Source organism: Bos indicus, chromosome 13, assembly GCF_029378745.1.
Source record: "Bos indicus isolate NIAB-ARS_2022 breed Sahiwal x Tharparkar chromosome 13, NIAB-ARS_B.indTharparkar_mat_pri_1.0, whole genome shotgun sequence".
In the NCBI taxonomy this organism is placed as follows: domain Eukaryota; kingdom Metazoa; phylum Chordata; class Mammalia; order Artiodactyla; family Bovidae; genus Bos; species Bos indicus.
This window is the reverse complement of record NC_091772.1, coordinates 463,120-479,282: the sequence shown is the minus strand read 5'-3', so window position 1 is coordinate 479,282 and position 16,163 is coordinate 463,120. Positions and strand designations below refer to the sequence as shown.

The 16,163-nt window shown below is 40.3% G+C and overlaps 1 pseudogene; it reads left to right on the top strand.

The window, feature by feature from the left end:
* The first annotated feature begins 12,192 nt into the window (after positions 1–12,192).
* Positions 12,193–14,800, top strand: LOC109567573 (Krueppel-like factor 17; annotated as a pseudogene).
* Positions 14,801–16,163: the final 1,363 nt, after the last annotated feature.

Below are 16,163 nucleotides of genomic sequence, written 5' to 3'. Positions count from 1 at the left end.
AAAAGCCTCACTGATCTATTTGAACTTATATTTCAGCTTTATTGTCAGAAAGTTATTTATAATTTTACCTTGGATCCATCCAAATGTCCCCTTCCCCACTAATCATTCATTTTCATTTAAACAAGTACTAATTTTTCCTTAATCAAAAGTTCCCTTCAGTTCAGTCACTCAGTCAAGTCCGACTCTTTCCAACCCCATGAATTGCAGCATCCCAGGCCTCCCTGTCCATCACCAACTCCTGGAGTTCACCTAAACCCACGTCCATCGAGTCGGTGATGCCATCCAGCCATCTCATCCTCTGTCGTTCCCTTTTCCTCCTGTGCCCAATCCCTCCCAGCATCAAGGTCTTTTCCAGTGAGTCAACTCTTCATATCAGGTGGCCAAAGTATTGGAGTTTCTGCTTCAGCATCAGTCCTTCCAATGAACACCCAGGACTGATCTCCTTTACGATGGACTGGTTGGATCTCCTTGCAGTCCAAGGGACTCTTAAGAGTCTTCTCCAACACCACAGTTCAAAAGCATCAATTCTTCGGCGCTCAGCTTTCTTCACAGTCCAACTCTCACATCCATACATGACACTGGAAAAACCATAGCCTTGACTAGACGGACCTTTGTTGGCAAAGTAATGTTTCTGCTTTTCAATATGCTATTTAGGTTGGTCATAACTTTCGTTCCAAGGAGTAAGCGTCTTTTAATTTCATGGCTGCAATCACCATCTGCAGTGATTTTAGAGCCCCCCAAAATAAAGTCTGACACTGTTTCCACTCTTTCCCCATCTATTTCCCATGAAGTGATGGGACCAGATGCCATGATCTTTGTTTTCTGAATGTTGAGGTTTAAGCCAACATTTTCACTCTCCTCTTTCACTTTCATCAAAAGGCTTTTTAGTTCCTCTTCACTTTCTGCCATAAGGCTGGCATCATCTGCATATCTGAAGTTATTGATATTTGTCCTGGCAATCTTGATTCCAGCTTGTGCTTCTTCCAGCCCAGCTTTTCTCATGATGTACTCTGCATATAAGTTGAATAAGCAAGGTGACAATATTCAGCCTTGACGTACTCCTTTTCCTATTTGGAACCAGTCTGTTGTTCCATGTCCAGTTCTAACTGTTGCTTCCTGACCTGCATACAGGTTTCTCAAGAGGCAGGTCAGGTGGTCTGGTATTCCCATCTCTTTCAGAATTTTCCACAGTTTATTGTGATCCACATAGTCAAAGGCTTTGGCATAGTCAATAAAGCAGAAATAGATGTTTTTCTGGAACTCTCTTGCTTTTTCCATGATCCAGCAGATGTTAGCAATTTGATCTCTGGTTCCTCTGCCTTTTCTAAAACCAGCTTGAACATCTGGAAGTTCACGGTTCACATATTGTTAAAGCCTGGCTTGGAGAATTTTGAGCATTACTTTACTAGTGTGTGAGATGAGTGCAGTTGTGTGGTAGTTGTAAATTGATTTTCCATTTCCACCATTCCTTCTGTATGTATTAGTTTGTACTCTTCTGTAAATTAGGATATTTTTAAACAACGGGAATCATTTGGTGAATTTGAAATAATGGTTTCCTATCAGAATAAATGCTTAATTTTTCACTTCCGTTCGCAATGTTCAGAGCTGGGATAATAGCTGACCCATTGTCACTTTTGGTTCATGAATTTTAATATATTTAACCTTTTGAAATCAACAATTGTTCTTTTTAATTCTCAAATTGTTACAAATTTGGCTAGTGGGAACCCCTTTTGTGCCCCTTTTTAAACATTTAAAAATTATGGTAAAATCTGTATATCATAAAAATATTATACGTAGTGATGTGTTTTTTTTTTTTTTTAATATAGATGTATTTATTTTAATTACAGGCTAATTACTTTACAGTATTGTATTGGTTTTGACATACATTGACATGAATCCACCACGGGTGTACTCATGTTCCCCATCCTGAAGTCCCCTCCCACCTCCCTTCCCTAACCATCCTTCTGGGTCATCCCAGTGCACCAGCCCCGAGCATCCTGTATCATGCATCAAACCTGGACTGGCGATCCATTTCACATATGATAATATACAGGTAGTGATGTTTATATAGTTCAGTGGGATTAGACACATTCACATTACTCCTTTCTGTCTCCTTGAATTTGACTTCCTTAAATATCTCATGAATAGAATCATACATCGTTTTTTTGACTGGCTTATTTCACTTGGCTTAATGTCTTAATGTTGAAGCCTGTGTCAGAATTTCCTTCCAATTTAGGACTGAATGATATTCTACTGTATGCATATATCATATTTTGTTTATCTGTTGATGGACACTTGGCTTGCTTCAACATTTTGGCTATTGTGAATAATTCTTGAACATGTGTGTACAAATATCTATTCCAGTCCTTGCTTTTGAATGGGTTGCTTTTAGGCTCTTTTGATAGTGTCTTTTGATGCAGAAAATTTTAAAATTCGACAAAGTCAATTTTGTCTATATTTTCTTTTGTTACCTGTGCCTTCAGTATCATCTCTTAGAAATTATTGCCAATCCAATATCATGAAACTTTTCTGTTTTTTCCCCAAGAGTTTTATAGTTTGGTTCTTACATTTAGATTTTTTAATCCATTTTGAGTTAATTTTGTATTTTTAAAAATTTTTAAACTCTTGCCTGAGATCAACATGTACACACTGTTATATTTATTTATTTATATCATTTATTTGTTTATTTTTGGCTGTGCAGGGTTTTCATTGCTGCATGTGGGCTTTCTCTAGTTGCAGAGAGCAGGGGGGTACTCCCCAGCTGTGATCACTTCTCTGGTAGTGGAGCACAGGCTCTAGGTCTACTGACTTCAGTAGTTGCAGCACAGGGGCTCATTAGTTGTGGCTTGGGGACCCTGGAGCATACAAGCTTCAGTAGTTGTGGCTTGTGGGCCCCAGACTGCAGGCTCAGTAGTTGTGGTGCATGGCCTTAGTTGCCCTGAGGCACGTGGACTCTTCCCAGACCAGAGATCAAACCCAAGTCCCCTGCCTTGGCAGGTGGATTCTTATCCACTGTGTCCACCACCAGGGAAATACATGTATATGGTGTTAGGTAAGGGTCCAACTTCATTTCTTTCCATGTGGATATCCAATTATATCAGCACCATTTATTGAAAAGATTGTCCTTTCCCTTATTGAATGGTCTTGCCATCTTTTGACAATCACTTGACCATATATGTAACGATTTATTTCTTGGCTTTCTTCCTTTCTGTTGGTCTACCCTTAATGCCAAAAATACTCTTTTGATTCTGTAGTTTTATAGTACACTTTGAATCAGGAAGTGTGAATTTTCCAATTTTGTTCTTTCTCTTCAAGATTGTTTTTGGATATTTGGGACTCCATATAAATTTCAGGATGGATTTTTTTCTATTTTTGCAAAAAGTAGGTTTTGACAGGGATTGCATTAAAACTGTATATTGCTTTGGCTATATTATTTTTTCCCTTTTTTCTATGTCTTTAATTTCCTTCAGCAGTATTTTGTTGTTTTCAGTGATTAAGTTAAACTCTGGTTATTTCTAAGTAATTATTTTTTAAATTTTATTTATTTCTGGCTGCACTAGGTCTTTCTCTAGTTACAGTGTGTGGGCTTCTCATTACAGTGACTTCTCTTGTTGCAGAGGACTAGGTCTAGGGCACTCAGGCTTCAATAGTTGTGACTTATGGGCTTAGTTGCCTTATGTCACATCCCTTCCTAGACCAGGGATCAAACCTGTGTTCCCTGCATAGACAGACAGATTATTCTTAACCACTGGAGCACCAGGGAAGTCCCTAAGTAATTATTTTTGATGCTTTTGTACATTATTTTCCGTCTTTCATTTTTAAGCTATTCATTGCAGCGTACAGAAATAGTGAATTTTTTGTGCTGAATTTGTATCCTGGTAGTTTGCTTAACTTATTTATTGGTTCTAACAGGTCTGTATGTCTGTAATCTTTAGGATATTCTACATGTAATATTGTATCATCTGGGAACAGAGATAGTTTTACTTCTTTTCCCGTTTGGATGCCTTGTATTTATTTTTCTTGCCTAATTGCTTTGGCTGGAACTTCCATTGTTATGTGAATAGAAGTGATGGAGGCAGGCAAATTTGTCTTTTTTTTTCTGATCTTAGAGGGAAAGCATTTGGTCTTTGACCATTTATTGTGATGTTAGCAGTGGGTTTTTCATGTTAACTTTATTTTTCCTATCCCTAGTTTCTTTTAGTTTTTTTTTTTTTTTTTTTAATCATGAAATAGTATTGGATTTTTCAAGTGCTTTTTTGGCATCAGTTGAGATGATGTGTTTTTTTCACCTTTATTTTACTTAAGTTGTCTATTATATTGATTGCTTTTTGTATGTTGAATCAGTCTTGCATTCTTAGATAAATTCCACTTGGTCATTTTGTATAATCTGCTTAACATGCAGGTAGATTTGTTTTGCTAGGTTTTGCTTTTTTTTTTTTTTTTTTTTAGGATTTTTGTACCTATATTCATAAAAATGTTGGTTTATAGTTTTTTTTTTACTTGTGATATCTTTGTCTAGCTCTGGTATCAGGGCAATGCTTAGCTCATAGAATAGATTAAGAAGTAGTCCCCTTTTATCAGTTTTTTTTTTTTTTTTAATTTAGCTGCATTGAGTCTTAGTTGTGGCACTTGGAATATTCGTTGCATCATTCAGGATCTCTAGTTGTGGAGCGTGGGCTCAGTAGTTGCAGCACGTAGGCTTAGTTGCCCTGAAGAGTATAGATAATTCCCCAACCAGGGACTGAACCTGACTCCCCTGCATTGTATGGTGGATTCTTACCCAGTGGACCACCAGGCAAGTCCCCTTTTCAATTTTTTGTTAGAATTTGAGAAGCATTGACATTTTTCTTTAAATGTTTAGTGTACGATTCAGCATTAAGCCATCAGGTTCAGGATCTTTCTTTGTCCTGGAAGTTTTTGGTTACTGGTTTACTAGTTGTGGGTGTATTCACATTTTCTATTTTTTCATAATTTGGTGTTGGTATGTATTGTTTTTCTCTTATTTTATCCATTTCATTTAGGTTATCCAATTTGTTGGCATGCAACTGTTCATAGTACTCTATTCTTACAATTCTTTTCATTTCTATATAATTGGTGGTAATGCCTTCACTTTCATTTCTGCTACCAGTCATCTGAGTCTTCTCTTTTTCTTGATCAGTCTAGCTAAAGGTTTGGAAATTTTGTTAATCTTTCCCAAAAGCCAACTTTTGGTTTCAGTGATATTTCTCTAATATTTCTTTCCTGATAACTTTGGGTTAATTTTATTCTTTTTCTAGTTCCTTAAAGCATAAAACTAGGTTGTTGGCTTGAGATCTTTTAAAATTATAAACATTTATGGTTATAAATTCCCTCTTAGCATTGCTTTCACTGAACCTTGCAAGTTTTCTAGTGTTGTTTTCATTTTTGTTTGTCCAAGTATTTTCTAATTTCCCTTGTGATTTCTTTTTTGACCTATTGGTTGTTTAAGAGTATGTTGTTTAATTCCATAAATTTGGACATTTTCCAGCATTATTGCCATTATTGATTTCTGTCTTTTAAAATTTCTTGAGCCTTAATTTGTGACCTGACGTGATCTATTTTGAAGAAGAATGCACCATGTGCATTTGAGAAGAATGTGTGTATCTTGTTGTTGAGTAGAGTGTTCTGTATATGTTTGTTATATCTAGTGATTTAAGTGTTGTTCAACTTCTGTTTCCCTACTTATCTTCTGTCTGGTTGTTCTATTTGTTATTTAGAGTGAGATATTGACATCTCCAACTGTTACTTAGAACTGTTTATTTGTCCCTTCAATTCTTCAATTTTGGTTTCAGATACTTTAATCTATTATTAGGTGTAAATCTTTATAACTATGCATCTTTTTGCTGTGTTGAACCTTTATTAATATACTGATATATATTATCCTTTGTCTCTTGCAAACTTTTTTTTAATTTAAAGTCTATTATATTTGCTAGCTACTAGTATAGCCATGCCAACTCTTTTGTTTACTATTTTCATAGAATATCTTTTCCCATCTTTTCACTTTCAGGCTATTTTTGTCTCTGGGTCTAAAGTAGTCTCTTGTAAACAACATATAAATTTGAATCCATTCTTCCAACCTCTGTCTTGATTGGAGAGTTTAAACTGTTTATATTTAAAGTAATGATAAGGAGGGACTTCAGTCATTTTACTCTTTGTTTTCACTATGCATTTAGCTTTCTTGCCCCTTGTTTCCTGTATTATATCTTTTGTATTTAGTTGATTTTTTTTGTAGTGAAACTTTAATTCCCTTCTCATTTCCTTTTGTATATATCATATAACTATTTTTTTGTGTGTGTGTTCACTGTAGGGATTGAATTTGACATCCCCAAATTATACCATACTAATTTGAATTTTTACCACTTTAATGTGATTAAAATAAAAGCTCCATCCAGTCCTGTCCCCATTCCAATTCAGTTATTAATGTCACAAAGTTACATCTTTATGTATTAAGAGTCCAAAAATACAAAGTAGTCACATTTTTTTATGCATTGGTACCTAAGAAAACTGTTTTCCTTCATTCTCACTCTCACAACACTTATGACATCAGATATGTGGGTTTTCTACAACAAGAAACTAACTGCCTGGAGTTAGTGCCCAGTCCTACAGGTTAAGGGCTTAATCCCACAGACTGTCCCCTATCCTTTATTTCCTCTTTTCTTTAATATTTATTTTTAAATTTAAAAAATAATTTTATTTATTTATGTTATTTATTTTTGGCTGTGCTGGGTCTTTGTTGCTGCTTAGGTTTTTCTCTAGTTGCAGTTTGAGTGCTTCTCATTGAAGTGGACTCTCTTGTTGTGGAGCACAGGCTTTATGGAGCTCAGGCTTCAGTAGTTGTGATACATGGGCTCAGCAGTCACAGCTCCTGGACTCTAGAACACGGGCTCAGTAGTTGTGGTGCACAGGCTTATTTACTCCATGGCATGTGGAATCTTCTCAGCCCAGACATCGATCCCATGTCTCCTGCATTGGCAGGTGGATTTTTTACCACTGAACCACCAGAGAAGCCCTGTTGTTTTTATTTGGCTGTGCTGGATCTTAGTTGTGGCATGCAGGATTTTTAGTTGAGGCATACAAGATCCTCTAGTTACAGCATGTGGGACCTTGAGTTGTGGCATGGGAACTCTTAGTTGCAGCATGTGGCATCTAGTTTCCTCACCAGGGATGGATCCCAGGCCCTCTGCATTGGGAACATTGAATCTTAGCCGCGGGACAACCAAGGAAGTCTTTACCCCCTGATTCAGACACCAATCACAAGTCCAGGTTGTCACCTTGGCTTCTGACTGACTGTCTGTAAATTGGGACCAGTTTCTATGACCTCTTCCTGAGATCTGATCATTTTCTAGAGCAGTTCACGGATCCTAGGAAAAGTTTACTTACTATTACTGATTTATTACAAAATTATACCTTAAAGGAAACAATTGAACAGCCAGGTAAAGAGCTACATAGAGGGTGAGGTATGGGAAAGGGGCACAGAGCTTCCATTCCCTCTCTTAGGTATACCACCCTCCTAGCACCTCCATATGTTCAACAACCCAGAAGATCTCTGAGCTCTGTACTTTGGGAATTTTTATGGAGACTTGATCACCGAGACATCATCAATTATTAATTCATTTTCTAGGCCCTCTCTTGTCTCTGGAGAATGAGGGATAGGGCCCAAAAGTCCAAGCTTCTAATGATGGCTTGGTCTTTCTGGTGACCAGCCCCTATCCAGAAGGTCACCAAAAGTCACCTCATTAGAACAAAAGATGCTGTAATGGTAATAAACTCTTCCAGTATTTATCTGGGAATGACAATATCTCCTTCATATTTGAAGGACAGTTTTACCAGTTAGGAGATTTGTGGTTAGACAGTTTCTTTCAGTATTTTGAATATGTCAACCTACTGCCTTTTGGCATCCAAGATTTCTAATGAGAAATCTCTTAAGAATCTTATCTGGGATCCCTTATATGTGATGAGTTACTTTCTTACTGCTCTCAAGATTCTCTTTGTCTTTAGACAGTTTGATTATAATGTGTCTCAGTGTGGGTTTCCTTGATTGATTTTATCCTACTTGAAGTTCACTGAGCTCTTTGGAGGGCTATGTGTATGTCTTTCATCACATTTGAGATGTTTTCACCCATTATTTTTTCAAGCAGTCTCTCTGCTCCTTTCTCCCTCTCTTCTAGGATTCCCACAATGCATATGTTGATCCGCTTGATGTTGTCCCACAGGTCATTTAGGTGTTCATTTCAGTTTTCTTCAATCTTTTTTTTTCTTCTTTGTCCTCAACTTGACAATTTCAATTATCCTATCTTCAAAGTAGCTGATTCTTCTGCCTACTCAAATCTGCTTTTGAATCCCTATAGTCAGTTTTATTTTAGTTATATTTTTAAGCTTCAAAATGTCTTTTTAGTTTATTTTTAGGTTTTCTGTCTCTTTATCAGAATTATCATTTTGTTCATACATCAGTTTTGTGACTTTGTTCACATCTTCTTTTAGCTCTTTGAGCATCTTTAAGACAGACAGTTGTTTTAAATTCTTTGTGTAGGAAGTTCACCATCTGGTCTTTCTTAGACATTTGTTTATTTTTTTCCCCCTTTGAATGGGTCATAACATTCCTGTCCTTTTATGACTCATGAGCTTTTTGTTGTTGAAAGCAGGACATTTGAATCTTATGATGTAGGAACTCTGGAAATCAAATTCTTCCTCTTCCTCAGGGTTTACTGATTTTGTTTATAGTTTATTTAAATTGGTGTATGTTGTCTCTGTAACAGCATCAGCCTGAGAGGTAAGCTTAAGTTTTCCCAGATATTTTATGAGTCTGGATCTTTTCTTATGTATATGTGGTGACTTTCTAAATTTTTCATATATGTGGTCGCTTTTGAGTGTGTGTGTGTGTGTGTGTGTGTGTGTGTGTGTGTGTATACTCAGTTGCTTCGGTCGTGTCTGACTTTTTGTGACCCCAAGGGCTGTAGCAGACCAAGCTCCTCTGTCCATGGTATTCTCCAGGTAAGAATAATGGAACAGGTTGCCATTTCCTCTTCTAGGGTATCTTCCCGACCCAGGGATTGAACACTTGTCCCCTGTGTCTCCTGCATTCCAGGCAGATTCTTTACTCACTGAGCCACCTGAGAAGCCTTTGAGTATACTAGTTCTTAAATGTATGGTTCTGAAAAGGTGAAAAGGGGGAAAATGAAGGGAGAAAGAAACATGCCAGGGACTTCCCTGGCAGTCCACTGGTTAAGACTCTGTGCCTTCACTGCAGGGGGCACAGTTTTCGTCTCTGGTCTGGGAACTAAGATCCTGCAAGCCATGTGACATGGTCAGAAGGAGAGAGAGAAACAGGTGCAAGTCCTTTGAAATACCCTGTAGGTTCTATCATTTGGAGGGGGAGAGGTTTTTGATGATTGCAGTGGGAGTTGCAACAATGGCTTCCCACCTCTGTCTGCACATGATCAGAAGCAGCAATTAGTGATTAGAACACAGATTACTCATGGTTTGGAACCCAAGGTTTTCATTGCCCATTCTGACTCCCACAAGCTGAGACAGGCTGCTCCAGAAATGTGTGCACAGCTTTGTGGTATGGGACCCAGGATGTTTGGGGATAGCTACTAACTACCTAAGAGCTGAAACTGATTGTAATTAACTGCAGTATACCTTTCCCAACTTCCCTTGAAGTCACAAGCATTGAATAGACTCCATTATTCCAAAGTAATTATATCAGGCAAATTCTTCAGTCAGGGATGTTAATTCCTGGTACTTCCTACTTGACTATCTTCCCCGGTGTCACTTCAGCTGTGTCCATTTGACACAGTCCTGATTATCTTGTGAAGTTCCCTTATTTTCTGGCACAATAAGAAGCACCAAGTTCACTTATTCATTCCTTGTTCCAGACTTGAAGTCAGGAAATTCTCCCGACTCTTCCTTTTAGTAAGGAATGGAATTGAAGGCAAAGATCTGAGCATGAGGTGTTTGTGTTTGTATAAAACATTTCCTATTTCAATATAGCATTATTTTTGTTTCTGATTTTTATAATTTCACTTATGCTGAAAATCCGGATTTCTCACAGTATTGTGTTAAAACCTTTTTATTGTGATAAATAGCACTCAAACAGAAAAGTGAATGCAAGTACACAGTTTAATAGATTATTACAGAATAAAGACCTTTGAAACATTGTTAGGAAAAAAAAAAAAAGGAAACATTGTTAGCACCAGGGATCCCCCTATAGTTTCTCTTATCATTGTCTCCTCACCTCCCTCCCCTCTATTATTACTCATAGCCTATTGTCTGGACATAACTTCTTTGAATTCCTCTGTCTGCCTTGTGGTGTTCCTGTAATTGGCAAAAGCTGCAATTACTTTCTTAAGTTTTGTTTTCCTTTTTTTTTTTTTTTTAATTTGTGTTTGAATGTTGTTAATCTTTCTTTGATATTCAACAGCACTTTTCTGGTGAATTTTCTTTCTCTTTTGAGAAGTTACAATCTTCCATTTCTGTTTGTGGATACTGTATTTTAATCATGTTTTGGTCTTCATATTTGAATGTGTTGGTCTTTTCTGGAGAGATATTGGGGTTGTGTTCCCAGTTTCTCAGCTCAAGAGCTCTCTCTATTGGAACTGTAATTGGAACTACCACCAATCTCTTCTATTTTCCCTTAATATCAATCAGTCAAGGAATACTGCCCTTGACTTCCAAGACAATCCCTGACACTTTTAAACAGTGCTCTTAAAAGTCTTCCCCTTTTCTTTACTTCCTCCAATGCTTGGTCTCAAACTTAACCACTACATTCCTACTCAGATGAGGGCCCTTTTTTTTTTTTTTTTCTTTCCCTAAATTATTACCTCTAAAATTTTACAATTTATTTTTGGTTGTGGTGGATCTTTGTTGCAGCACACAGTCTTTCTCTAGTTGTGGTGAGTGGGCTCTTCATTGCAATGACTTCTGCTGGAGCAGGGGCTTTAGGAGAGTGGGCTCAGTAGTTGTGGTGCACAGGCTTACTTGCTCTGTAGCATATGGGATCTTCCTGGACCAGGGATCCAACCTGTGTCTCCTGCATTGGCAGGTGGATTCTTAACCACTGGACCACCAGGGAAGTCCTGAGAGCCTCTTCTGTAGGAAAATATTTGTGAATGGTTTCTAAGTTTTGCCAAAGCCAAGACCTATTTGAACCCTCCATTCTTCTTACCTTTATGGTTTTCTGAACCTGTTCTGCTAGTTTGGGATGATCTTTCACCCTCACACTTAAACATAATATGGAATTTGAGAGTTTTTGCAGAGTCTTAGCTGAAAGTGCAGGTTGTGGAATATTTTATGGTCTCTGTACTTTTTATTGTCAGGCGAGTGTAATCTTCTCTGTTCTGTCTCGTCTCAACAAAAAATTGAAGCGACGAACATTAAAGCCCTTGGTGCGTCACAGCTCTTGGACAGACTGTGTTATAGCTCTCAGGTCTGGAACAGACTGTGTTATAGCTCTTAGACAGATCAGTGTTACAGCTCCATGTTACAGCTCAATTTTATTTAGAAAATATCAGGGAAATATATCTTTGAGGTGTGAGGGCATGCCAACCCAAAGACGTGAAGAGAAGAGAGAAACCTGGCCCTTTGGCCCCTCTTTTTATATGTTTTTTTTTTTTTTCTCCCCCCTGGGCCTGCCCTATGTAAATTGGGCTAGCCAGGAGTGCTGTTTGTTCTACCTGAGGTCCTCACTCTGGTCCTCAGACCTTCCTTTGAACTTCTTTTGTTCTATTTTCATGGGCTTTTCCTTTCCTTGTCTTTTAGCCACTGCCATTTTGGACTCCCATTTCCTATTCTAACTACCTAACATTATGAAATAAAGCTAAAAGCATGACAAGCAGGTAGAGTGGCATGAGTCACTTCTAGGCTTCCACCATGCTTCTGTCAGCCAAACTGGAATTTTATTTATTTATTTGCCACACTGTGTGGTATGTGGGATCTTAGTTTCCTGAAGAGAGATCTAACCCAAGCTCCATGCAGTGGAAGCAAGGAGTCTTAACTACTGCACTACTGGATAAGTCCCCCCAAGACTTGCATTTTAGAAAACCCAAACTGGAGAATGGCCTGAAGGTGGGATAATTCAGGCAAGAGATAATGAGGGCTTGGATTAAGGTGAGGTCTGGAAATGGGGACATGAAGAAGTGTGGTTTAAGCTATGGTGAATCCCCCTGACTTTCTTTCTCCAAGGATGCTGAGAAGTCAGTGTCCAACTTGACTATGTCTTCATCTGCTGGAAGCAGTGAAATGCACGCCTCTTGGAACCATAGTCCATTAGGCATTCAACATGTCCCTCAGTGCACAGAGCTGGAGAGGATCCCCTTGGCTTCTGCTGAGGCACCCAGGCAGAACTCCAGTGAAATGGGGCCACAGTTCAGTATGGCACTGTCTGACCACCATGTGAGCTATTGCCCTCAACTGACTTTCACCCATTCCCAGATGATTTTCACTCAAGGAATGTCTCATTTGCAGCCAGGAATGATGATTTTAAAGGGACCCCAGACGATGCCCTTAGGAGAACCCAATATTCCAGGATGGCCTTGACCTTTGGTGGGAATCTAAGGATGCCACCAGCCTCACCTCCCAGTGGAATCCCAATGATTTCCTACATCAGAATGCGAATATCTTATCCTGGCCTCCCAACAGTAGCTTCTAACAGAGACCCTTTACCACCTAAAACGTTATTAAATCTGTTAGGTAGTTAGAATAGGAAACAGGAATCCAAAATGGTGGTGGCTAAAAGACAAGGAAAGGGAAAGCCCATGAAAATAGAACAAAGGAAGGTCAAAGGAAGGTCCGAGGACTGGAGTGAAGACCTCAGGTAGAACAAACAGCACTGCCAATTTACATAGGGCAGGCTCAGGGGGAGGAGAAAATATAAAAAAGACGAGCCAAAGGGCCAGGGCTTTCTCTTCTCTTCGCGTCTTTGGGTCGGAATGCCCTCATGCCTCAAGGATGTATTTTCCTGCTATTTTCTAAATAAAACTGAGCTGTAACACGGAGCTGTAACACTGATCTGTCCAAGAGCTATAACACAGTCTGTTTGAGACCCGAGAGCTATAACATGGTCTGTCCAAGAGCTGTGACACACTGAAGGCTTTAATGTCTGTAGCTTCAAATTTTTGTTGAGACAAGACAGAACCGAGGAGATTACACTCGCCTGATAAATCCAACCGTGCCTTCCACTGAGGCCCAAGCAATGCTCCCTTCTATGGCTCAGATGTTGCCTCCTAGAGAGCCCCACAATATTGGGATGCCCCCAGGTGTATATCCCTTATTGCTGGCTTTGGAATTCCAGGGCTCTTTTGTGAACCAGCCAGTCTCCCAGGAAGACCCCTTCCTACCTAAGCAGCCCATACTTGTTCCACAAAGAGCACAGCAGCAGTACACTAGGATCCAGGAAAAGGCTCCCAGGAGGAGATCCCCAGTTTCAAGGCCTTACTGCTGTGACTATGAGAACTGTGAGAAAGCTTACCCTAAGCACTCCCACCTCGTGAGTCACCAATGCAAACACAGGTAAATGAGGTATCAGACATGTGGGGTGGGTGGAGAAATCTCTGGGTATTAGACTTGTGGGGGATCCATGGTTTGTAATGGTTTGGATTTAGCCTGTCATCTTTAAAGGTTGGGATCAAGCTCTGCTGGCCCCACTGACCTGCTTTCCCACAGTCTGTTATGCCTGTACTGAGATGATGGAGACTGCCAGTTATGCCATCTCCTCACTGCTTTCCTACATAAAAATCAGAAGGAAAACCTTTGATCAACATTGACGGCTCTGCTTCATCAAGTCAGACCCCTTTCTTCCTACCTGCTAGACTGTTCCTCTAAATTCCTTCTCTTCCTTGTCATTCCCCAGGTGAACGGACCATTCATATAAATGCACATGGGAAGCCTGTACCTGGTCCTTCTTCTGTTCTGATGAACTTGGAAGACATACACACACGGATACACACCAAACATCGACCACATAAATATGACCAGTGTGGCTGATTCATGAGATCTCACCCTCTTAGGCAACACCAAAGGACTCATATGGGGATGCCAAGATCTCCAGACTCACCAGCTGACAATGGATGTATGGCTGGTCCTCCTCCTACTCCTGGCCTTTATGTCAATCTGCTCTTCCCTTCATTTCGGCTTCTCCACCCAGATCCTGCCTGCCTCTGACCAGGTAATCTCTTTGGTGGCTGTAGGCTTTGATGAAGACACTAAGATTATGAGGCAATGGTGAAGCCCATATGAGCTCTGGACCCAGTCAGGGCTCCTCAGAAACTGTGTTGGATGTCTTCACATCTCTGAGGCCATCTACTTGTGCCAAGCTCATCCACATGGGAAGATGGAGCAAAGTAAAGAATGGGAGCTTAATTCAAAAGCTCTTTATTTTATGTCACTCCCAGCTTGAAACCCTTTAGCGACTCTCCTTTGCCTGCTACACAAAATCCAAGTTCCTTATCTTGGTCTTCGACAGTTTCCAGAACCAGACTATGTTCAAATTCTGAATTTACCACTTACTAGCCATGTGACTTTGGGAAAGGTTTTTGACCATTATGCCAGGTTTCCTCTTCTGATAAATGAGAAAAACAGTATCAGGCTGTTGTGAACACATCTTATGGCACTCACTATCCACATATCCAGTTTGTCTCCTCCCATCATTTCCAAACTTGGATGAAAAGCTCCTCACAGGACATGGGATCTGACATCTCAAGTAGCCACTAGCAACCCAGGAGTGTGAAAGAGTTAATGCTCCTGGCATAGTGTTTGACTATTGGGAGTTGGGAGAAATCCAAGCAGATAAATTCCCTCTTTTCCCCTCCCTTTCCTGAACTGGTGCAAGATTTCTCCCAACAAGGAGACCATTTCTCCCAGTGGGGAGACCTCCCAGGCAGGCAGTGCACACAGCTTCTGTGCTTCTTCCAGGCTTGTCATGAAGCAGACCCAGTGTGTTGTCACCTTACATTGTGTCTCTTTTCTCATCCTCAATGCCCTCAGTTTTTGTCACCCAAATAAAACACTGATACTTAGTCATGTTCCAGGTTCTGTTTTCTAGGTGACTTGTGGGTGGAGGACATTAGACAGGGACAGAGAAGGATGAAACCCACTGTAAGTTCCTCTCTGCACCCCACCAAGCCCAGGTACCTGGACTTCTAAAAATCAGCTATCACAGGGCCTGTTCTGCCCTGCCCCTCCCCTGGGGTTAAGGGCATAATGACTGCCCTGGCAACTCAACCACAATTCGTTTGGAACCTTATTTCTGGACCTCAGCTGGCTGTTTTACTGACCAGCAAACTAATAGAAACTGGCCTAAGTCCTCAAGTAGCAGGGCTGGGATCCCAACCAGGAGCTGTCCACTTCAGAGGTGGATCTCTTACCTTAGAGGTGATATCTTCTACAGGTGTCTCCTGGGCCCAGCACTGCCAGGAGATTGCCACAGTGAAATGAGTCCAGTCTGGTTTCTGTGGCCCAGGGACCATCTTGGTTTAGGGACTGAGAGGTCCACCTTGGTGCAGTGGCCATGGAGAGGAGGAATACCTGAAGAAGGAAGGTCAAAGACTTTCTGGAGGAGGTGACCCTGGAGCTCAGTAAGTGAGGGTATGTAACATCTAGTAACCCCTTAGTGTTGAAATAAACCCATCAGATGAAAAAAGAGAAGTCCAAGCAGAGGGAAACTGGATCTGGTAATCTGCTCTGAGGAGAGTCAATCTCCAATCTTCTTTTCATTCAGCACATGTTCTTGAGCTCAGCTCAGTTCAGTTCAGTCACTCAGTTGTGTCCGACTCTTTGCGACTCCATGAATCACAGAACGCCAGGCCTCCCTGTCCATCACCAACTCCCAGAGTTCACTCAGACTCACGCCCATTGAGGCAGTAATGCCATCCAGCCATCTCATCCTCTGTCATCCCCTTCTCCTCCTGCCCCCAATCCCTTCCAGCATCAGAGTCTTTTCCAATGAGTCAACTCTTCGCGTGAGGTGGCCAAAGTACTGGAGTTTCAGCTTTAGCATCAGTCCTTCCAAAGAAATCCCAGGGCTGATCTCCTTTAGAATGGACTGGTTGGATCTCCTTGCAGTCCAAGGGACTCTCAAGAGTCTTCTCCAACACCACAGTTCAAAAGCATCAATTCTTGGGTGCTCAGCCTTCTTCACAGTCCAACTCTCA